This window comes from Pygocentrus nattereri, chromosome 1, assembly GCF_015220715.1.
Source record: "Pygocentrus nattereri isolate fPygNat1 chromosome 1, fPygNat1.pri, whole genome shotgun sequence".
NCBI lineage: Eukaryota > Metazoa > Chordata > Actinopteri > Characiformes > Serrasalmidae > Pygocentrus > Pygocentrus nattereri.
This window is the reverse complement of record NC_051211.1, coordinates 44,645,908-44,671,303: the sequence shown is the minus strand read 5'-3', so window position 1 is coordinate 44,671,303 and position 25,396 is coordinate 44,645,908. Positions and strand designations below refer to the sequence as shown.

Here is a 25,396-nt window from a genome sequence, read left to right as displayed (position 1 = left end):
ATGTATGCACATAAAAGGGCAGAGAGGTCCCAGAACAGATAGAGATAACACATAGATAACTCACTGCAAATTGAAAAAAATATTTTCCTTGATAAAGTGAATTTTGCATAAACATTTACTAACATAATTCAGCAGCTGCCTAATGCCCAAAGAAGCATACCTAAATACATCAATAGTGTTCTTGAAGTATATAAAGAAAACTAAAAGTACTTTTTTTCTATTTATTTAAGGGAAATACATATATATACTTTTCTGTGCTTTTTGAAATGCATATTTTTAAAACAACAGATGCAATGTTTTTTAAAATATACTTTTGTACAGCATATCTTGCACGAACTAGTAATCAAATATGGTATTGTTATGCCCACAGGTATGCATTTAAAATACACTCACTGGCCACTTCATTCATGTTCAGTATGTTCAGTTGCTTGTTAACACAAATAGCTAATATACCAATCACATGGCCGCAACTCAATGCATTTAGGCATGTAGAGGTGCTCAAAACAACTTGCTGAAGTGCAAACTGAGCATCAGAATGGGGAAGAAAGGTGATTTAAGTGACTTTGAACTTGGCATGGTTGTTGGTGCCAGATGGGCTGGTTTGAGTATTTCAGAAACTGCTGATCTATTGGGATTTTCACGCACAGCCATCTCTGGGGTTTACAGAGAATGGTCCGAAAAAGAGAAAATATCCCGTGAGCGGCGGTTGTGTGGAGGAAAAGGCCTTGTTGGTGTGAGAGATCAGGGGAGAATGGGCAGACTGGTTCGAGGTGATAGAAAGGCAACATATGCTGCCTTTTAGACTCCGTCTTTTTCAGGGACGTTGGTGCTTAACAGAAGAATGGCAAAAAAATCTGCATCAGAAACTGAAGACATTTATTAAGTTTTATTAAAAGGAAAAGTGATGTAAGACAGCAGTAAGCATGATTCTGTCCCAACTTTTTGGAACGTGTTGCAGGCGTCAAGGGAATGGAATGAGTGTAAAACATCAAGTATCATGTTTTGCACTGTTTTCAATTTAATACAAGTCAAACTAAATTTACTAATCACTGCTTTCTGTTTTCACTGGCATTTGTCATACTGTCCATAACCTTTTGGAATGGGGTTTGTATTTTAGTGTGATAACAGTTGTGTATACAAATTACACATTGAAATACAATTTTAGTTGTTTGAAAAAAGTGCTCACAACTAAATGGTTTTGTGGTATATATCTATCTATTCATAGCTTGATTATAATTTTAATACACTACAGTTGTCATAAGTTGTTCCAAAATAATACATTTAGTAGATGGTATTTAGTATTAAAAGTATGTAAGTATGTATGTCATGTTAAAAACACTAGTTTTCTTTTTAAATCTGTACATGTTACAGTGGAAGCTTATCTGAGTCTTTAGTGCCATTGCGACATTTTTCTTTGAGTGAATAAATCCTCTCTGTGGAGCTTTTGATGAGGCCAGTGACACCCACAGCATGATCTTTGTTTTGAGCCTCTTTATTCATTTGGACAGTGGAACAGGTGTGATCTCCACAGTGGGCAGTGCTGCATGCGGTGCTGCAGAGCTCCTTCACACACCTGTAGGAACAGATACAGGTTTTTTCCAGTTCTTGCAGTAATGGAGGCACATTTCAGCATCGCATTCCACCCTCTTGGCGTCACACTTGTTTACTGGCTGAGTCTTACTTCATTGATTGCTGTTTTGAAGAAATCTCGTTTTGCTGTGAAGTGAAATGTGAAAGAAGTTTCATCAGTTTTCAACACCCTTATGCAATTTGTGCATGCAACTTCTTGCAAGCCATGGAGGTTCCTAAACTGGCTGCATTGCTATTCTTGTCACTGACTCATGCATTGACACAATGATCTCCTCGTTAGCAGCGCCGCATTTCAATGCTTCGAAACAAGCAGTCGACTACATTAGCACTGATTACACCGGTGATTTATTCTGACCTCCTGACTGCAATCTAGATGGCATTAAGTTAGATCCATAAACAAGGTAATAATCTTTGCATCATGATGTGGTCTGCAGATATAGGTCACTGACACTGTTAAGTCTACACAATGACTGTGACAAATGATGCTAAAGTAAGTTACTTTAAAAAACATGTACACTGCATAAATATGCACGTTTTTGGAGTCACATGGTAGAAGCACAAAAAATCCAAATAGATGGGCGGCACGGTGGCGTTATGGGTAGCGCTATTGCCTCACAGTGAGGAGGGCCGGGTTCGATTGCCCTGCCAGGGGACCGTGGAGTTTGTGGAGTTTGCATGTTCTCCCTGTGTCTGCGTCAGTTTCCTCCCACAGTCCAAAGACATGCAGTCAGGCCTATTGGACATGCTAAATTGCCCGTGAGTGTGTCTGTCTGTCTGCCCTGCGATGGACTGGTGACCTGTCCAAGGTGTATCCTGCCTTCTGCCTGATGACTGCTGGGATAGGCATCCCTGAGGGAGAAGTGGCTTAGAAGATGGATGGAAAAACCAAATACTTACAAGAGGTCCCCTAATATATGCACTATTTATTGTATGTACACTAAAGGGGTATTTTTCCCATGCACACTCAAAAGAACTGACCTTAACAGGAATCAACGGAACTTTGGGTTCTAGTTCATTTTCTGCCTGCTGGAATGAAAGTTTATATTCCGTATGATGGAACAACCACATTAGAGAACAACTGCCCCATACAAGCCTGTGCTATTATAAAGCTTTAAGCTGATGAAAAATTGTCATAAAAGTAAATAAATAAATACATTTTCGGCCATTTGTGCCACTGCAGTACAAGCCTGAAACATTTAAATCGGCTAACTAGCTGTCTTGCTTTTGAAAAACAAGGTCTTGTTAAGGTAACAAAAAACATTAGTACTGGTAGTCAATGCAAAATTCACAGTTCCAGCTTTTTGTAATGCTGTCTAGTTTGAAAGGAACATCCGGTTCCTTGGGGTTAGCCTATAGCCTAGCATGGCTATAGCCAACGCATCTTTAGCATAGCAGCCCTCTTGCCATGCTTCTGTTTCCTCTCACACCACCTACAGCTCTGATATTGTCTGCCTGTGTTTTGACCCCAGTCTCTATGGACTTTGAGCGTTGGACAGTGGCAGAGTTGGATTTGCTCTTGCAAATGACATACATGCCTCCTTTGTTACACTTTACAGTCATGTATGGTGAAACCGTCATAATGTGGGCCTTTAATAATTAATATACAATATGTCATCACTGTCCAAAGAAAAATTATTTCCAAAATCGATGAAGAGGGCAAAAACAGTTTTAGTACATTATAGATGTACATTAATGTAACAAGATTTTATTCCAAGCATTTTTGGAGTATTTCTTTCAGTACATACATCACGAAGTGTTCGTGCAATGTTAAAGGCCAGCTGTTTAGCTCAAATGATGAGATACTTGTTCATTTTTTGGACAGCAAGGATATATAATGGTCCATCCCACCAACTTGGTCCATGCTATAAGTAAAATGCCTGATAGTTCTGCAGTATGTAAACTAAGGGTGCTTGTCCACTGCATAAAGTTACAGAACTTCTCGTTCAAAAAACATAACTTTGTTTTTTTCCATTGACAATCCATCCAGTACTGAAGGTTGAAGTTTTATGGTTTGTGGTACCTGTTTAAGATTGGAACCAACAGAACATGATGTTTCTCAAGAGTGCTCTCCTCTGTCTTTGAAGTCCTCTGTCTTTAAACTGAAGCCAGCAATAATTTACTGAATTTCAGATGAAGATAAAGTCACTGAGCACTATTATGTGACCCAAAAGGGCCCCAAAATGTGAACTAGAATGGTATGTTGATTTGTCGACTGATATTTCATGTTAGTAGGGTTAAGCTTTAGTAAGCAAGTTGGCTAATACAGCAGTTTACAGTGTCAAGAGAACAAAAGTTTGGGGGGTTGCTTGACCCCTTATGCGTCTCTGTAAACCATGCTTATGAGTGTGTGCACAGAGAACAGTGCATTAGATTGTTTTATATCAGCCAATAAGTTAAGAATTTCTGTTGGTATCATCTTTTTGAATTTGCAGTGGAAATGTACAGACATTTACAAGGCCAAATCACGCATGACCTATGACTAAATTCTGTATATAGTATATGACTCAGTAACAGCCACTGCAATGCCTATGCTTTGTGTAGATAAATGGTCCATATTATTATGGAATATTATTATGAGCTTGTGATGTTCGTGTAGAGAAAAAAATTGTGGTGATGTAACAACGGTGACATAATTGATACTAACGCCTCCTTAACAGGTAGGCGCTCCTATTGCTTCCTCTGTGGAGGCGCTGCATTTGTCCAGCAGCAGCTCCTGCTGTGGATATTGTGTGTGTTATCAGAGAGGAGGATTTATAATTGGGCAGTGCTGGCAACAGCAGGAACTTTCTTGCTGTTCTTATTTTTGCCTGCCCTGCCCCCCGGAGTATTCACAGATGACTCGACAGATTGCCATCTTTCCAAAGCTAAGGCACGAGCCACATTTCTGCCAGGCCTGCCTTAGATTTATGTCACATTTCACCGCATTCAGGAGCTCACGGAATACTGCAAATTCAATTTCGGCTGGTGACTCACTCATGCTGCTCACACATATAATGTGTGCCCTCCATTTGTTTCAAAAGTCTGCAGAAATGTAGAAGGTCCTTGATATGGTGTCTTAGCTGTCTTTGCCAGAAATTGACCTCTCTGTGCTTTCTGCTCTGCGTAGCAACTGTTGTGAGGTTGGAGGAGCTTTACAGGCAAAAATCATATTCAGTGTAAGGAGTGATTGTAGCGCAACTCAGGCAGGCATTTCAAATTAGTATGACACACTGTGCATCTCAGAGATCAGGTGTATTGCTTTGGTATGTAATACAAGTTTTTACAGATTGGCTAAGCATACAATTCGACACCTCTTTTAATGTTACTAGCAAGCTAAATTAACATAATAGCTACGCCATTAGCCACTGTGGCATGGCTGAAGTTGCTCTAAAGTACTCCTCAATTTGATCTGTTAGCACAATTATTCCAGATGCTACCAGGTAGCCTATGCTGAATGTTTCACAGGTGTAGCAACATGAACTAAGACAGATGGGACTTTTTTTAGAATTTGCAATAGGTCAGTTGCTGTAAAAGAGCATATTTGTGGATGGAGCATGGACAGATGTGATGCATCCTCCTCCAAGAATTCCTCTATTATCCTACTTTCCTTGCTTATAATATATTACCCCAACTGTTCTAATTGTTTTCCTTTTGTCTTTGGTTTTATGTTCTGTGTTCTGAATTCCTGTCAGCAGGGAGAAAAACTAACAGGCCTTATTTGCATATTTTTTGGAAGTAGCATAATTACGATACAGCGTCTGTGAGTGTCTGTGAGGGAGATGAAAGATAAAAGGAAGGGCAAGAGGAACAGAATGGAAAGAAGAAAAGCGTGTGAGATGAATGAGCTGAGCTACAGAGCAGAGAGAGATGTGGAGATGAGGAATGAGGAGGTTAAGAGAGAAGAAAAGACTGGCAGGGAGGAGGGAAGAATAGCTTCTAAGATTGGAAAAGGGTTAGGAGAGTGGAAGATGGCTGGAATTTTTTCATGTCCTGTAAATTTTCCTATTAGTAATAGCTTGTGTTTTGTAAAGCAAATTACATTGTGTGTAAATTTCATGAAGAATGGACTAAAGAAATGGCCTACAATGAGTAAAAAGTCTGGTTCCACTGACTTACATTAGACGCAAAGTAGGTTTTGTCCTTTTCCACAAAAGCTTATATATATATATATATATATATATATATATATATATATATATATATATATGACTATAACTGACCAGAACATAGTATAAAGATGGTTCATTTTCAGTTTTCATATGGTTGCCCAGGAAGTCTTTTTTAATGATTTTTTAATGTTGTATTATTTAAACACTAAAAAACTGTACTAAATAGTAAAAAGTTATTGTCATGCTCAGCAGTGTTACAGCTTGATACTCCCCAATCCACCCACTAAGATGACACTCACTCAAATCTTTTTTCATATTTCCCTTGATATCTGCCATAATTTATTCATAAACATAAAATAAAACATTCAGCAGCATTCAGTCACCCAAAAAAGTCACTTTATCTTGAATGATGCTTGTAGAAGCTTGCTGTGTGCGTGACAGATTTAGGGATGGGGGTGTTAAAAAGAGTGTGTGGCTGAAGCAGGTCTCCGTGATTTAAAATCACTGGACCATAAAACTACGGTGTCAGCTTGAGTTGCTTTCTCTGTAGAATAGATTTAAAGGAGAAATACACCTTTACTTTTATTATGTCATTTGCCCAGTGTGGTACTTTACAGGAAGTTTTGTTATTCTGCACTTAGCCTCTTCATGCGTCTTGTATCTAGATAATGTGTAGGTAGGATTTATTCACATCCCATTTTTACTCGGCCACACAAGTCTTGGTTAGGAAGAAATCCAATGAGCGCCTCTGTAGTAGTGAGTGATGTACTGGCTTATACATTACACTGGTTAAAATTCTCCATAAGGTATTCATTTTGTCATTACTGATATACTGGTATGTTACAAACAAATGCAGGAATTGTGACGTGAATGCTGTACAATATACACTAATCCTCTTACCTGCTGTGTACTGAGTTGCAGTCTGAGATAAATTTGTCCAGTTTATTGTCAAACGATCAGACATCAGATTATGAGTTAATGATTCAAAGTGGGAATTGGAGTTAAAGGAAAAACCAGTCTCTTGGGGTTAGCTGTTTGTCATTAGCCTGGAGGCTAGGTGGCTTTCCACGTGCACCTCCTATGGTGCCTCTCACTTGGTCACCTGCTTCATGCGATGCCACAGTCTTAGGTTACAAGCTGAAGAGCTTTGCAGCTTATTAGCTAAGTGTGAGTGGCTTGTATTATTTACCAAATTCCAAAGTGTCTGGCAGCTGTAAATGAAAGCTTAAGTGTAAGAGATGCATGGCTTTCAGACACAAACAACATTCTGCACTATTTAGTCGAGCTCAGAGATGCTGCTGTGGGCTTAGCATGCACTCTCCTTCATCTTGTTAGGTTAGAAAGCAGCATCACATCTATATATTGTTATTTCTGTTTTTGCTGTTTTGCCAAATAAAATGATTTTAGGTTTACTTAGGATTGTTAAATATGTTTTTTATTGAAAGGTGAAGAAACTACCTTAACAAATCTCACAGTCCAAAGAAAAACAAGGGTCTCTGGAATGGTAACTTTACAGAAGAAGGCAAAACATTATTTACATTTAATGTAAGTTAAAGTAAAGAGATTTTATTCTAAGCAATTTTGGAGCATTTCTGGTCCATTCATCAAAATGTTTTCACATCGTCTGCTGTGCCCAAATGATGTAGAAAACCAAAAATATATAAAATATATATATAAAATATATAAAAAAATGGAGATGCTTGTTTTTGTTTTTGATCAGTGATCATATACACACTATACTGTGATTTATACCAAAACCATTAGTAATCAGTACCATGATATAATTTTTTGGCCACACTATATCTATGCTGCTTTTCCTATATTTTATGCAAATATAAAATTATCTCAGATGACACCCTGTTTTTAGTTATGTATTTTACAAAAACAACAGGGAACCAGGAAACTGGCTCCATATTTTACTATGTTTATGTTCTAAAAGCTGGCAAAAGCTTTTGTTTTGTCATTCATGATTGATATCCTTAATTAAAGAGCTCTATGGCTTAGAATAGAGAGTTAACACTGGCTCACTAACAGCAGTACTGGCTACCTAGCTTCTGAGTGCAGCATCAGATGTTTGATTTCAGATGTAATGGACTGTGGTTTGTTGCCATACCTCAGTTTCTGTATAATAATATAGTTCCATCTAGGAGAAGTAAAGTTTGTGTATGTGGCTTGAAGAAACGTGGCTCAGCTGCATGTCTAGTGCATCTCATTGGCCTTCTGAAATGGTTTGACTGGATAGCCATCAGTATCCAATATGTCTTGGCTCCATTTACCCTCAGCCTTTTCACAACCACATAGCTGATCACCCCAGGACTTATGAAATGTAAACAGGCTCATATATGACTTACAAATCCAATATAAATGTGTAGTAATGCATATGTACACTTTGCAGTAGCGGCCTTTACATTCAGACCTATTGAGAAATAAAGCATTGGTATGTTTTTGCTTACTTGGTGACATACTAAATTATCATTGACTGATCAGTGACCTCCGATTCAGCACAAAGTCAGCTTATCTGTATCCACTGTTATGTAGCTATTAGGCAATACAGCAAACTCTGCAGATGTATTGTAGATTAGGCCTGGAGTTGAACAGGGAAGGTGCTATGATGCATTTGGCCAGAATGTTTGCTAGTTTAACACAGTAGTCAACCTTACAGTTTAGTAAAGTTAAACATTACAGTTATTCAGGTTTAAAGACAGCATATGTAGGCATGTTAGCAACAACACATTGTGGCTTACAGTATTAATAGAAACTGCATATTTCTAACACTTCACACATGTTTTTGGAACATTAGAGCAACATTGCAGATGGTTCATTACAGATGAGTGCAACTGAGTTTGTTGTTGGTGAGTATGGTTGTAGTAAGGAGTGGGCAGTATTACATAATTATTGTTGATCATGTTACAGTACATTTGCAGAAAAAGCTGTACCTTTCAGGGTCCAACCACTGTCACTGTGGTGGTACCTTCGAGGCTACATCTTTAGTACTTCTAGTTAGGGACCATAATTAAACCATGTTTCATTGTGAATATGTGTTAAAGTTGGATTTTTAACATCTTTTTAAAAAAAAGATGTTAAAAAAAAAGTTTTAAAGTTAACTTTTTAAAAGTTAAGATAAGAAAAGTATAGTTATGAACCTTTCCTCCTGGAAAGTGGACGTAGTGTGCACAGCAGAACCTTAAGGACCATGAGGGTTACATTGTTTGTACTTTTGGGCAACTAAAATTTACCTGGACCAAATGTTTTCTAACAGTGAACGCTTTTCCAAGTATATCATTAGTATCGTCAGTACTTCTAGAACACTGAACAACTGCATCATTAAAGAGTTACCTATAAAAAGACAGATCTACTCAAATTATAGATGTCAGTTATAGATTATAATATTATCTTATTTGATTAGTTCATTGCCATTCTTGTGTCGTTGCTATTTTTTGGCTGCATTTTGTCCATTTCAATATGTTCTGAAAAAAACAAATACAGTGAAAATATCTTCAAGTACCCTGATATGCCATATTGTCCACACTTAGTCATAGTCCACATTAAAGTCCAATATTTACATTCACATTCACACAATATTAAAAGAAAGACTTTCTCCTGTTGCACTTCCAGTGAAATTAACTGCTTAAATCAGAACAGCAAATTAACTCTCCCAGGTCCCCCATGGCGTCCATGCTTTGATTTAGTTCTCACTCATAGCTCACTGAAACAACAAGAGAAGAAATTCTGAACTTTCAGGCCCAATCCCATTTCACCCCTACCCCCAACCACTTAACCCTTAGACCTCTGTTTTGCGTGTTCATGTCTAGGGTTAGGGTGTCCCAATTTTTGTTGAGATAGAGGGGTAGGGCGAAGTGTTAGGGCTACATGGGCCTCCAAACTGAGGTTTTTCAGAGGCTCACTTCAAACAAAAGAGTGTTATGAGAAAAACAGAAAAACAGGCAAGATGGCTGTGCAAGTGACCAAAGATACCCACAAATGTGATTATGTTCACTGTTAAAAAATTATGGTAACTATTGTATTATTTTAGTTTAATGTCATTTCAATGTTTTATAGTCGTTTTCTTCATAACAAGCACAAAAATCACTAAAAGTATGCTAAAGTCTCGGTTGCTAGCTAATGATCCCGTTCCACCTTAAATAGTCCAGCAGTACTGATGCTTAAAGCGCCAGAATGTAACTGCTGCACTGTAATTATGTAATGGCATTGAAACAGCATAGCAAAGCTGCAGCAATAGAAGATGCAGGTTGTCAACAATCCACATGCTTTTGGTGTCAGGTCCCTCTTGTAAAACAGAAACTCATTAGGTTGATGACAGATGAGCTTGTTGCAGATGCATATGATCATAGTTCACACACAGTATTAACCCCTTAAATGTAGAAGTTCTTTAATGTATAAAAGTTTCCTCACACTCACACAGCACATTTACAAGCAAGCCTTTTTCAGAAATCATAGTGAAATGTTCTGGTTTTTCTATCTAATTGCTCAAGAGAACTCTTTTGGTGCCTTTGTTGTGTGTTGTAGGGAGAAAGTCTCATGCATATATGTGATATTCTTATGACATAAGACATTCTTTGGATTTATAGTTACGACATGTATTTTATGTACTTGGAATATAATTATTACATGAATATAATATAGTTATAAGATATAGTTATAACATGTATAATTTAGTTAAGGGCTGTAGGTATAGCGTATGTAATATAATTATGAAATGTAGTTATAACATGATTACATAATACAATAGTATTACAATAGTACAATAGTACATAATTCCACTGTGGGGTATAGTTATAACATGAATATAATGTGCTTATGAGCTATAGTTACTGTATGTGTATAATGCAGTTATTAGATATATTTATAGCATGAATATATAATGTATTTATAAGAAATAGTTATAGCATGTATATTATGTAGTTGTGCGATATACATACATATATATAATGTAGTTATGAGATGTAGTTGTAACATGTACACCATGTAGTTAAAAAAGAGTAATAACACATTGTTAACTAATCAGTTATAATATAGTTATAATACGCATATTATGTCGTTATTGCTTGGATTCCGGATAAGTTGACTGATTTTAAGGGGAATGTCGAAATAACATATGCTCTCTGTTCCAAATCCAGTAAGAATTACCGCAGGAATTAAAATGAGTTCTGTAATGAGAACCTAAAACTTAAATATGCATGAATATAGGGACAGTCTTCTCTCGTCTGCTGAGAGAACGATTGGGCAAGGCTCCACGAAGCGCTGCGTCAGAGTGTGTGGTCTGTGCACCCCCTGCCCTCCGTAAAGGGATGAAGCAGTATGAATGCTTCTCCAGCAGGTGGCTGATGACTGTGCAGTGAGCCCACGCTGAGCCTACACTGAGCCCACGTTGGGCCCACACTGAGCAGAGAAAGCAGGCATGACACAGCTCTCCACTGCTGTATGTAACCCACAAAGGGACAGCTCACTGCTACAGCATGCCAGCTAGCTCCCACTCTGCTGCACTGTGTTTTGTGAAGCTGTTGATATGCTAATTCAATGTAGGTTTATAAACCAAACATGCTGAAAAAAAAGATGCAGTGAATTTACCTGATTGGAATGTGTTCGTCATTTCCACATGAAAAACATGTTTTTCTTTAGTTTGCGTACTCTTGGCAGCAGTTATGTTTTTGAATAACGTAATTCAGTGCATCATTTTTTTCACTGTACAGTAGATTATTATACAGTTTATGAAGCAGTTACTGACTGAAGAAATTCACTGGTTTGAAAAGCATTATTATTCATAGCCATATTTATATTCATATATGGAGAAGTCATACGTAAAGCATGACATTAATTATTAGCTATAATTACACTAATTATAAATAGTCCATTGAAACAAGTGGATATATTCTGTCGAAAGTGTTGTTTCATGGCAATATTTTGATCTTCCAGTGTCATATAACTCCATCTCCAAAGAGTTCCAGACCATTACCCAGAACAGAGCGCCTGTCCTTCATTCAATTTGAAGGTCGTCAGAAGAAGAGAACACAATGGACACTGAAGATCATGTTTTGCATGGTCTTGCGTGTGTTTACTGCAACCATGTCCCAGAGTCTGTTTGCAGTGCTGCAGGCCAGTGACTGGCCATAAACATGTTTTTTTCCAAATGTTATCAATCCAGATTCTCATCTCTGGGTGGTGCTTGTCTGTAGACCTGCTGTGTAGGAGTGTAGGAGCACCAAATATCAGCTCAGTATATAATTTTTTAAACATTATTTTCTGATATAAATTTTTGCAAATCTAATACAACAATATTAATATTTACGGCTGCAATATGCAGATTACACAATTACTGTTTATTTGCTGTATTTAATATATTCAAATAAAGGCTTGTGCAAAAGTTCTATTTTATGTTATTTTTTTTTTAATACTACCATCAGTGAATAAATAGATACTTTGCACTAAAACTTGCAGAAAAAATATGCCACATTTAAGTGTGTTAACCTATTTCAGATTACAAAAAAGAGCTAGCTAAAAAATATAGCTAAAAAACAAAAATAAGGACACAGTCATAAATTGTGGCCGATCTTGATTAATTGACCAGTTCTGGTGTAAATAACACTGAAAAATTAAGTTAATTAAGTTATTGTAAATAATGAAGTGCTGTTGTTCTAAGAATGCCTGGCTGCTGTCATATGGGGTTTGTTGGGTGTTGATGGTGCTGTCAAATGATTGAAGTAGGGAATTGCAATGAATCACATTCCATTTGCTCAAATTTGGCACTAAAGAAAGATTTTTCCATTCACAAAGCAGTATGTTTTGGTATGAGAGGATAAAATGAGCTTCATTAATGTATTCATTAATATCAGTAATTCTGCGTGAACCTGAACATGAAAACCATATGATTGCATGGTGAACACGAAAATAGGATGAACACAATTTTTATCACATCTAGTGAGAGCAACAGTGGCTGCATGTTCTAGCTTCCCCATGACTGTAGCTTCTGGCTCACTCATACTGCTATGTTACATCTTATTATGGGGATCTGTACATTTCCACTTCGCTTAATTGCATTATTGGAATTGCTGGAACTACACCTGGTTTCAGGTGTCAAACTAAGAATGTGTGCTAATATTGTAAAAACATGATTGGCATTAATTATTTAATGCTTTAATGCATTATTGATATGTTTTTAATGTAAACATTGACACCACTAGTAATTATGTACGTAATTACATATTAATTACAATAGTACAAAATGTAAATAAAAATGCGATATGTTGCGGTATCAACTGAAAGTTTTAAATGGAATGCTTGTTTCAATAAACTACACAGGATAAACAGATTACAAATGACACCATGCTTTCACTAATGATAGTGAAAATTTATTTTTTGATTTATGTAGGAGCTGCAACAAAATCTCAAAGGACATTAATAGATTCTGAAAAGTGTTGCACTTTCGTAAGCAACATTTTTTCATTTTTAATACATTTTTCAATTTAGGTTTTAGCTTAAGAAATAGCATCACTTAAATGATTATAAAAGTTATTAGAAATTAGTTGAGCTTAAAATAATAAGCTGATGGGGCATAAAACTCAGATTCTGTTGTTTAACTTACCATGTAAATTTCAGTTAACTTAAAATTTTATAAGTTAAAGCAACCTTTTTTACAGTGCATGTTAAAATGTTTCAGTTGGTCATGGTAGCACTAAGCCGTAGTCATGCTGTGAGTGTCATATATGTGGCGTTCTCAGATACTTTTATAACCCTATAAATATTTAATGGACATTGGGTTAAATTGGGTCAGAATAATAGAGTATGACACTCTGACACTTTCAGATGGATTACAGTTTCTATATGAATTGGACCATTTATCTTCTAATTGATTCCAGCAACCATTCTGGCAGGTTTTCAACCCTCATTTCATGCTAAATCCCCCATATGAGCTATCAAAGATAAATGAAAAAGTAAAAATGAGTTAACACATCCTCTACAGAGAACACACTTCTGCACATTTTAATATACTCTATAACAGCGGTCTTTAGTTAAAAGTTAGAGAAAGTTAGAGAAAATTTCCTCAAACAAAGGTCTGGAACCTCATGATTTCTAACTTGCATCATGATTCAGTGCCATATACTGTAAACTGAAATAGCCTAGTAGGTATGTCAACATCTTCTACAGTCAACAACTGAATGTGCAATCAAATAAAGTACAATTAATTTATATTTTTTACAAAATTCATTGTCAGTTTTCTCTTTTTAGAGCGCATCATGTGAAATAACTTCCCTCTGACTCACTTTCTTCTCCAACTGCTGTTTCTTGCCTTGTCCCTCCCGTGTGTATGCCTCACTCACTTGAGTCTCAGTGCTCATTGTAAGGCACAGATCTGATTTTCAGAGAAGTGTCACATGTGATATTTACAGCACATGCGATTGGTCTGTGAGTCTCCAGCCATTAAACCGGTAAAGGATAGAAGAGTTCTGTCTATTAAAATAGGACCACCAGGTTGAAATTAAATAATTCTCCTTAGTTTATTGGCTATAGGTCCAGGTCTGCATAGGACAGCATTTGGGTAACACATTATCAAAACTATATATATATATATTTATATATATATATATATATATATATATATATATATATATATATATATATATATATATATAAATAGAGAGAGAGAGAGAGAGTGGGTGTTTGTGCACAGAAATACAATATGTAGAATATGGGCCCTTTGTTGTATTGTTATACTGACATTACTATGATGTCTGATATTAGCAATATAATTAAATATTTCACATGGTATAACTACTATTTCAGATCCCCTTGTGCATGTGTGCATGTATGTGTATGTCAGGTGTTCTGTTATCACAACATTTTCAGCTAATGTGTCCTATTTGTGCATGTGTTGTGATGCGTGGACATTTTCTTCCTCGAGGGAAACTGCAGTGCTACTACTGCTCAGAAACACATCATCACAAGCTTCCCTCACACGTCTGGCAACAGGCTTCCAGTTAATGCATCACCTCTGGCAAGTTAGGTTCAAATGTGAGCAGAACCATGAAACTCATCAGCATTTGGGAAGAAGTACATGCCGCCCTGTTAGGCCTACATGACTTTCTGGATTTGTCTGGCTTTATCCACATGTTTGGAGGGGTCAGATTAAGCCCTTCACGTTGCCATATTGAATTGGAAGTCAGGTCCAAAACCCAGTGATTTTTCCATCGCAAACAGCCTAAAACAGAGTGGCATTGATTAGTCGAAAGCTTTTTCACCACAGATATGCTAGAAAACCAATTTGCTTGGAAAGGCAGCACTTATTGTGCAGTATTTGACAAGGTCATTTTGTCCTGCACTACTGCTGCACTGGTAATGAAGACATATTTAGTTAGTGTTGCTTTGTCAGTCCTGTTAAGTTCCATCAGAAAATATGAGAAATTTTAATATTAAAGCAACAGTCTGTTGAAAAATATACTTTTATGCCATTTTCCCTTTTACTCCAGATGCCAAATTCAGGCAAGGCATGCATAATGTCTGCATCGGAGCTACGGGGATGCTGTAGCTAGCAAGTAATGGATGCTTATGACCTCTGAGATATTAAATAAGCTCAAATAAACTTATCAATTTTGTGCTACTTTTCTCTGTACATTTTTTAAGATGAAAGTAACTCATACTGGTTACACTGTTGGCCATAAACTTTGTTAGCTGCTGTACTGTGCAAAAGACCACCCTTGGTTTATTTAATTTTCAGTCAAAACAGCCAAAAAGTTCATCACTAGGCAGTCCAACAACTAAGCGCACACACACACACACACACACACACACACACACGCATAAATATATGTATATATATACATATATATATGTAAATATATATGCATAAATAAGTATTCAATAGGTCTCTACCCTACCTGTCCAGGGTGTATCCTGCCTTCCGCCCGATGACTGCTGGGATAGGCTCCAGCACCCCCCCGCAACCCTGAGGGAGAAGCAGCTTAGAAAATATGTGTGTGTGTGTGTGTGTGTGTGTGTGTGTGTGTGTGTGTGTGTGTCTACCCTTATCTCTATAACAGCTTCTAGCTTCTAAGACTCGTTTTCAGTTTTCAAAAAAAGTTCAGTCGTAGAAGTTAGTTGCATTTTCTTTTTTTTTTTTTGCTCCTCACAGTCCAGGTAGTCCCAAATACACATATAGACTAATCAACAAGTGAAGTCAAGGTTTATGTATATAGAGCTTTTTACCACAAGCATTGTCACTAAGCAGCTTCACAGACATTCAAGGTCCCAGTCCCCATGAGCATCGCCAATGGTGACAGTAGCAAGAAAAAAATCCCTAAGAGCAAGAGGAAGAAACCTTGAGAGGAACCAAGACTCAGAAGGGGAACCCATCCTCCTCTGGTCAACACTGGATAGCAAACAATAACACAAGAACAATATAAATAGAGAATAAGTTTTGACCATTAGTATAAGGATAATATAATCAGTCTGGAAAACCTTACTCCACACCTTAGAAGTCCAGTGTTGGTCTTGCAAGGTCGTGCAAATTTCCCTGTATTTTTTTCGCTTTTCTCAGTAACAGCTTCTTGTCAGCAAGCTTGATTTTCTTCTCTCTAATGAAGATAAAAGCTTTAAGTATGATTTCTTTGATGGTGAAAATCTTGGTGGTCTATTAGATCTGGCATCATTAACAGTTTTTTCTGGGTTTTTTCTTTTATGCAGGTGAATTATCTTATATGCAATCCCCTCAAAAAATCTATATTCTGATAAGTGAATACCTTGCACTTAATGGCTGTTTTAACTGGGAATCAATAATGAAAGGTGGTCTCTAACTTTTGTGCATTACTGTACGTTAGCCTCAAAGCTCAAGTGCAAAAGTACATCTGCCAACAGGTCTTGGCTGAATGACTACATTTATAGCAAACTGAAACAGATGAACAGAAGGAAGTCTCATTTTGTTGTTGTGCTGTACTGGACTGTAAATGTCCAATAAAATATGCTGCAATCTGTTTAATAAATGACGACTAAACTGTAAGCAGTTCAGATAGCAACTATAAAATCTCTCAAGCTATAGAAATTGACTGTTGACACTAGTTGGTGAACAGCTCCAAGTGAGAGGAGGCAAATCAATTGTTGAGTTTAATTCAAATGAAAATGTTCTTCTTGCTGCTCATTAGAGAGAAATAATTAAGCTTGTTGGTTCTTCTGGTCATTTACTGTAATAATTCAACCAGCTTATCAAGCATTGCTTTGGTCAGTGATCAGAGCCTGCTGATTGCTGTTGGTCCTCCAGAGTCTGAAATTATTCAGGGCCTAAAGATGAAGGCCATATTTCCATATTGAAGTCCAGTTTGAAAACTTTCATTTTGTGTCTTTTAACAGAATCAGTTGCTCATGGAGAAACTTCACTCAGATATGTTCATGTTTTGTTAGGAACATCTGAATCCCTACAAATGGTTCCTAATCGACGTGTGGTAGCCTGGTCTTCATCAAGTTGTAATTAACAGTTTTCAAAAGACCTCGCTCCTATTCTGGGAGCCCTACTAATTACTGTTTTGCAGGCAGCCTCGGGAGGGAAGAGTAGAGCCCAGAGGAAGCCGCAAATTGAAATGCGTCTTTCGCTTGACAGATGCCGGAGCAAAGCAAACAGGGAGTTTCAATTATGGGGCGAGATGAAGGTTTAGCCAGAGGTCACAACAAACACGCTAATAGCAATTCAATTCAGGAAACAGGGCTTTTGAAAAAGGAGAACTGCAAGACTATGCTCAGCAGCTTTGATGTATATTGCCATTTTCCAGTTTTCTATAACAGAAGCTCTTAAAGTAAATAGTTGGATTGTGCTCGTCATGACCCTGGCAGAGATAAGACATGGTATCTTATTATATTATAATACACTTATATATAAAAGCATCTTTTCAGCTTGCTTGTCTCTTATTGCACATTGTGGGCAAACGTGTGTAGTTTTTACAGGGCTGGGTTGTAGCAGAATACAAGAGCAGCATGTATTTAGAATGGAAATGAAGTATCTGCATTCAGTTCACAATGAATTTCAAAAAGGCAGAATCCAGAATAAAGTTACTTTATTCATTTTTAGGAGAATCCTTTTACAACAAACCCCCCTCTAATTTAAGCTTTAAGCAGATACTGTGTTATCTGTGCAAATTAGTCATAGACCTACTTTTGATTAGATTTTTTCTCTGTTATGATTTCATTAGGCAAGATCAGGCTGAAGTGATAATGATACAGAATAAAGGGAGCTGACTTAAGTATACAAAGAAAAACACAAACCAGTAATACTGTGGAACAATGTGACTTACACTTAATGGACAAAAGTATTGGACACTTGCACATTACACTTAATGGGGCTTTTATGACGTCCCATTCTAAGTCCATAGGTGTTAATATGGAGTTGTTCCTCCCTTTGCAGCTATACCAGCTTCTGGAGAGCTTTCTACATGACTTTAGAGTGTATCTGTGGGAATTTTTGCCCATTCATCCAGAAAAGCACTTGTGAGGTCAGATACTGATGTTGGACGAGAGGGCCTGGCTTGTAGTCTCTGTTCTAGTCAATTCCAAAGGTGTTTGATATGGTTGAGGTCAGGGCTCTGTGTCGGCCAGTTAAGTTTTTCTACACCAAACTCAACCAGCCATGCCTTAATGGACCTTGCTCTGCTTACTGGGGCTCAGCTATGCTGGAACAGAAAAAGTTCTTCCCCAAACTGAACCCACAAAGTTGGTAGCATATAATTGTCCAAAATGCCTTGGTCTACTGAAGCATTAAGATTTCTCTTCACTGGAACTAAGGGGTCTAGGCCAGCCCCTGTAAAACAACCCCATAGCATTATCCCTCCTCCACCAAACCTCACAGTTGACACAATGCTGTCAAGTAGGTAATATTCTCCTGACATTCACCATACCTGGACTCATCCATCAGACTGACAACTTAATTTTATCCACCTGTTAGCAATGAGTGTGACTGAAACACCTGAACTGAACAATTAGGAGGGCTGTCCCTATATTTTTGTCCATATAGTGTATGTAATATTGATTAATAATGTTATTCATCAGTATTACAACTGTTTATGTGTGCCTTTTATGCATTTTGGCTGACATTCTGATGTAGAATGACTTACAGTTGTAACCATGCTACAGATGCAGGTGAATGTAAAGTAAATGTTCTCTATGATGTGCTTTAAATCAGAAGGTTCTCTAGTTTAAGTTCATGTTTAAAATGTATGCTAATTTCAAACGTACATACAAAAAAGAGCAGCAGTGCATTTTATATAAAAGTTAGACAAACAATTGCAAGATATAGAGGCTGAGACAAAAAGCATTACAACCCCCCTGCTCCTCCCTACCAATGATTTTCTGGTGCATTTTGTCCATTTCAAAAACAATAAACATTGTGCGTTTTGTCAGTGATTGTGAAAATATGATATGATGTCACTGATGTATTATGTTACATGGTCCATTGTACTGAGTTAGTTCAGACTGTGGTCCTGCACTAACTATTTTAAAAAATGAAGTCTTTAGACTTAAGATGTTTACAAGGCTCATGTTAAGATCTATTTAGACCCCAGGCATTAATTGAGAAAGTAAAAAGCCATCATTTATAGTGTTCTTTCTATTGGGATGTGACTGTCCCAAACGCAGACAGGCAGGCAGGCATATAAATGGTATATGAGCACTTAAAATGAAAGGATTTTGTTCTACATTCCAGGTGTTTTAGGAAATTCGAAGTCTGAAATGTGTTTTAGGCTCTGACTCTGAGCCAATTCAGGAGAATGATGCATATAATTGCTGTTTTTGTGCTTTTCCCACAACAAGCTCATGGTGAAAAAGATTGGCTGTTTAACTGAAAACAGTAAGTAACTTGGCTGCCTTCACATTTAAGAAGTTCAGTAGAATCTAAAAATTTAAGACGGCCATGTCAGCTCACATAAGTTCAAACATTGAATCACTTTTTTATAGTGCACACCAAAACCATGAATAATTTTAGAAGTTTGCTGTCCAGTCTTGGATCAGCGACATGGAATACCACTGTGGTGTTTTCAGTAGGTCTTTGCTATGGATCAGGCAAAACCTGCTTGGGTGTTCCTGGAGTCTCTGACATAATGTGACACGAGTCATGGCCTCTGGCTGTACATGTCTAGACCTGCATTAAAGTCTGATATGATTAACATAAAAAGGATTTGCTGCAGGTCCCTTCTAATTACATGCTTCATTTATTATATAATTGCCACACAGACAAGCACACAGGCTACAAGTTGATTCATTATTATGTACAATAGTGAATATCTGTCAGATATGATGATAGATTCGAACGAAAAAAGCATTTATTATAACAAGGCTACGGACAAAGCATTAAAAAAGGCTTGGGGGATATGTGAGAGTCTCTACTACAAAATCAGCATGGGTGATATGAATGAGTGTGTGGCAAATGAAAAAAACTGAGGCTAAGCCTGAACTTAGTCTCAGTTAGAAAAAGTGCAAGGTTGAGTATAAATAGAATTTAAAGTGCAAGTTTTAACGAATAACAAAATAATCCTTCAACAGTGCAAAAAATTTGAAGATTAGTGGATATTTACTTGGTGTGCAAGATTTTGAACCCTATTCCACAGAATACCTTCATATTTTATGTAGGCCTGTTATATCCCCAGTGATAGCACTGTCTACTTAAGGAATATTCTTGGGGGGTATGGGATTGACACTACAGTATCTGTTAAAGTATTTTGTATGCCATAGTAACAGAAGCAAATGTTCTCAGCTGATATGCTATATTGTTGCCTTTTACAGTACTCACATCCTTGCAGTCACCCGCTGCTCTCCACATCTTTCCATTTTCTCCATTTTAATTTCCCAGCGGCAGGCAAGCAGGGCCTGCCAAAGACAGTTCATTTTTCTGAAGTTTTGGGAGGAAAAATGTAATATCATCAGGGGCTTGTCATCTGCAGCTTTTGAAAATCCTGCCTCGACTGACCGTGGGCTTGAGGGGCTTGTCATAACCTCATACTGTCTCCCTCAGTCTCACATTTACCTGCCTCTCAGGAGGGATAGCTATAGATCAAACATAAGAACACTGGAGACATTCGCAGTTCAGTCAGTGTCATTGCCCTGCAAAGGGTATTTTGACTGCTTGGCCTCACTCTGGCGTTACCTGTGCTAGCCCACATTTTTCAACACTGTGGAATATATTGAATGTCAGGCTTCACCAAAGTCAGCACACTTGGCAGCAGCTCCCGTCTTAGACCTTTATTTACTGAGAGTGCAGAGTGTAGAAAATAATTAGTTAGGGGTGGGAAGAGACTCGATACAATGTTATGATAATCACAAAATTTTAGCTGCGATATTAATCTAGAGCAATTTTTAAAGATCTGTGACACTCTTAAAAACAACGCTTTCTATATGGTTACTGGGCTGGACAACCGCTTAATCCAGATAGGGTCGCAGCAGGTTGGACTTGCAGTTATAGGAAAATGGCGAGCAGGGCCTACAGTAATATCAGCATTATTTTCACTTGCAAAATCAACATGTCATTTGACCAAAAATTGGTGTAGAACCTTTAAAAAGCCATACCATAAGTTTAGTTATGTTTTATAGATTTTCTGAGTAAAAATAAGTTAATACATTCAACAGGGAGCAAATTTAAATGAGCATTTATGCAAATTGTTATATATTTCCTGAGTGTAACATAATGAAAAAAATAAAATAAAATATGCCTATATTCTAGTGTCTATATAAAATATATAAACTTTTGCACACACCACATATCATGTTTAATCTTTTTCAATAAGTTTAATTCAGCAAACAAACAGTAATATCAGTATTATTTTCACTTGCAAGATGAACATAACATGTCATTAGACCAGGTGCACGCAAACTTTGCATATGGCACAAGATCCACTAAAAGGATCTTTAGGGGACCAAAAGTGATTCTTCTATACCAGGGGTCTTTAATTAAAATTTGACAAGGTCCAGTTGGAGAAAATTTCCTCAAGCAAAGGTCCGAAACATCATAATGTCTAACTTGCATTATGTGACATATACTGTCTACTGAAGCAGTAGTTATATCAACATCTTATACAGTCAACAACTGAATGTCAAATAAAGTACAATTCAGTCATATTTGAACAACATTTATGGTGTGTTTCCTCTTTTTACAGCACGGCATGTGAAATTACTTCCCTCTGACTCACTTTCTTCTCTGACTGCTGTTTCTCGCCTCATGCACTGGAGTCAGATCTGATTGACTGAGTAGCGTCACCTGATATTTACAACGCATGTGATTAGTCTGTGAGTCTCCTGGACTGCTAAAGTTACCCTAAAGGCTTGGAAAGCTATGCCGATTAAAATAGGACCACCCTGTCGAAATTAAATAACTCTCCATAGTTTATTGGTTATAGGTCAAGGTCCACATAGGACAGCGTTTTGGTCTGGACTCGGGCCGCGGTCCACCTATTACTGACCACTGTTCTATGCCATTGCTCCAAAGAGCTCTTATTGGCACCTGGACTTTTAAAAATGTTGCATATTGCAATATGACATATTGTGACATATTGTGATTTATTGCAAATTATATCTCCAAAAGAAAACTGTTTAGTCTGGTAAAGTTGACAGTTTGTTCATTTCTTTCTCACATTTCTAGATTGAAGTGATAGACAGGATTCCTACTGGGGCTGTAGCTGAGTGGGGCTGAGGGGGCCTAGGTTCTCACACTTGGAAGCCAGCCCTGCTGATTTTTCTGACTGCTCAAAGAAGAAAATTCTCTAATGGCAGTAAAAATGTCACAAAATATTATTAATTTTGCGCTTTAATAATAAGGATGAAGCCAAAGGAGCTGAGTTTTATCATCCTGTCTGCATCGGTGGTGTAGTGCCACGTTTTTAAACCAACAGAGCATGGAACAATACCATCATGACATTAAACAGAGCAGTCATCCTGCCTGACTGTTGAGGCAGATTGTGGGAGCTTAGCTAAACTGTGGTAGTTCCTGTTCTAGGCCACCAGTTCATTAGCTTTTCCGCTTAAATTTGAATTTAACCTAAAATTTCATTATATTTTTCCTGTGCTTGTGGAAGCTACAATGACATAAGCTAGTTGGTTAGTGGGTGGTTCTCACTGTGACTATAGCAATATCTCTTAGACATAATATAACCAGGTCCCCTTTAAAATGAAATTCTGTCTGTGCCACTAATTCTAGCATCTCTCTCTCTCTCTCTCTCTCTCTCTCTCTCTCTCTCTCGCTGTTTGGCACAATAATACATCTATACTGGAAAATATTAAATCTCTTCTTCTGCCTGTCACCCTCCTGCCCTCTAACTTTACCAATAACACAGCATAACCTGTGATGTATTTTTCTTTGTATCTCCTGGAGGTGCTGTAGATGGAGAGGGCACCGAGGAGGAATGTGTGAGTTTGCAGTGTGTGTTGGGGAGCAGTAAATGACAGCACTGCAGAAGCGTTCATCAAGCCTCGCTCTCTCGCTCTCCCTCAGCGTGGGAATGGCAGTCCAGCTGTTCTCGCACCTCTGTTTGTCCGCCCCCTCATTTGCTCTGAACATGGATAATTCCAGAATTCTCCTGACAGCTGAGAGACTTTGAAAGTTTGCTTCAAAGTTCTGTTGTAAATGGCTATGTTTTTCAGGGTTTTTTGTGCTCTGAGAATTTGCTGTTATTCTGTAGTGAAGGTTTGGAGGAGTCCTGCATCTCAGCCTCATTTGTGTCCTACATACAATTTTCTCCAGAATATTTCTGTGTCTTTCAAATAGCAAGGTCTTTAAGTAATTAAAATAGGAATATTGATGCATACAGTCATATGTAAAAGTTCAGGCACCCCTGGTCAAGTGATGTTTTGTTGATTTTGAGTGAGAATAAATTTACGCATCATTTACAGAAAACGCACTTCTGTATATTCTAATGGACACATACGGTTCATTTGCTGAATTTGACATATTGTGAAAAAAGTAACACCTAAAATGTGTGCAAAAGTTATGGCGCGTATATAATGCATGTGTAGAAGTAATTCCTGACATATATAATGTACTGTGAGATTTTAGAAATGTTATGGCGACTCACCATACATTTGAATAGACCATCCTGTTAGGACAAAGCCTACGATTTATATACCATGCTATATGTGAAACACTTTGTCCATGAACAGCTTCAAATAAACCTTTTTCATTCAAAATAAGACACTGTGCACTGAGTACTGAACAATGAGAAACTGAGCAGTGCTGATAACACTGCACTGAAGCTAAAAGCAGGTGGTGATCCGCAGGCTCTCTCCAGCCTATTTTACACAAAATTAACATTTGTACCTCGTAAATCTATTTAGTCAAACAGAGCAAAGTCAGCATATGTGGACTTTGGAAGGACCTGTCGACTCTTTTTCATCTCAGTTAAGCTGGAACCCGTATGTCCTCATGTGTTGGAGAAGCGGTTGTGATTGTGAATTCCTGGCAGGAATTTGCCAAGACGGAATGTTTACAGTGACCAACGACCTTGTGTCTGACTATCATTGCGTCACTAACTTTTCCCTGTTCGAGCTGAGCTTCCTGTGCTGTATTTCTGTAGTAGTGTACACTCGGCTTATGCCACATGGTATCAGCGGGTATCAGAATGTGAGTATCGGAGCATTTTCTGAGTAAATGAGCATTATACCAGCCTGATACCCAATACTAGTATCGGTACCGATGCATTCCTAGTTTTAATATTTGTATAAGGACTATTCCCAGGCTTATTACAGGCACATCAATGTAAACTGGCTTTATTCTTAAGTTGTAGATTTGTGGAGTAAAACTTTGCCACCAGTGGGCCCTGGACATTTAAGAGGTTAATGACATAGTAATTCAGAGGATCCAGAGACATTTTGGGGGGAAATATAAACAGAACAGGACATATCATGTTCGAAACATGCACAGGATGCAAAAACACTGCAACACTGCTCCTTTTTCCCCAGAGGCAAAACAGCCTTATACTTGAAGTACTTGTTTAGGAACTGTGCCATGCGCCTGCCCCCCAGGCCCCGACGAAGACGGCCGTGAGAGGAAGGCGGGGCCCGATCACCCAGCAGTTCATGTGATGGCGGGAGGAGGAGGATAAGTATGCTGGTCCCAGCCACAAGAGGCACCACAGCAAGGAGCGAATCTGGGGGAGCCAGCTGGGGGAAGCAACGAGGAGGCGGAGTGGCGAGCTCTCGTTCCTTCTTGGCTCGGATGAGCACCTTTAAAAAGAGCCGAGAGGGAACAGGGCCAGGGAGAGAAGGATGAGCAGCAGCAGCAAGAGACTGAAGAGCTGAAAAGCTTGTGTAAGAGACTGAAAAGTCTAGTTTTGTGTATTTATTTGGATGAATTAAAGAAACGTGGCTGCTGCGACCCTGAACCCTGCCTCCAGGGTCCTCCTCGAGCCCGGGGTAGCACAAGCAGTGCTGCAGGCATGTATAGCCAACTGCAAATTGATACAGAGCTTGAGAGACCTGTAGAGGGCTTATTTATCTATTAGGCAGATTATGCCTGAGCTGTTTGGTGGGATAAACAAAATTTCACATCCTAAATTTGCAGAAACAGAAGAAGTGGCTACTCATTGGGTTTATGAAGAATCTGTATTTTTGTGTGTGTGTGTGTGTCTGTGTGTGTGTGTGTGTGTCTGTGTGTGTGTTTACACAGTGAAAAGGCAATATGTTGTAGCTGTCAGGTCTGCCACCTGTGGTAGACTCTAGTGGGAGCACAAATCTAGGCTCAATTGGCA

The 25,396-nt window shown here is 38.0% G+C and overlaps 1 protein-coding gene across 3 annotated transcripts in view; it reads left to right on the top strand.

Moving 5' to 3' along the window:
* btbd11a (BTB (POZ) domain containing 11a) overlaps positions 1 to 25,396 on the top strand; it is a 270,998-nt gene that overhangs the window by 4,813 nt on the left and 240,789 nt on the right. The window lies entirely within an intron of this gene.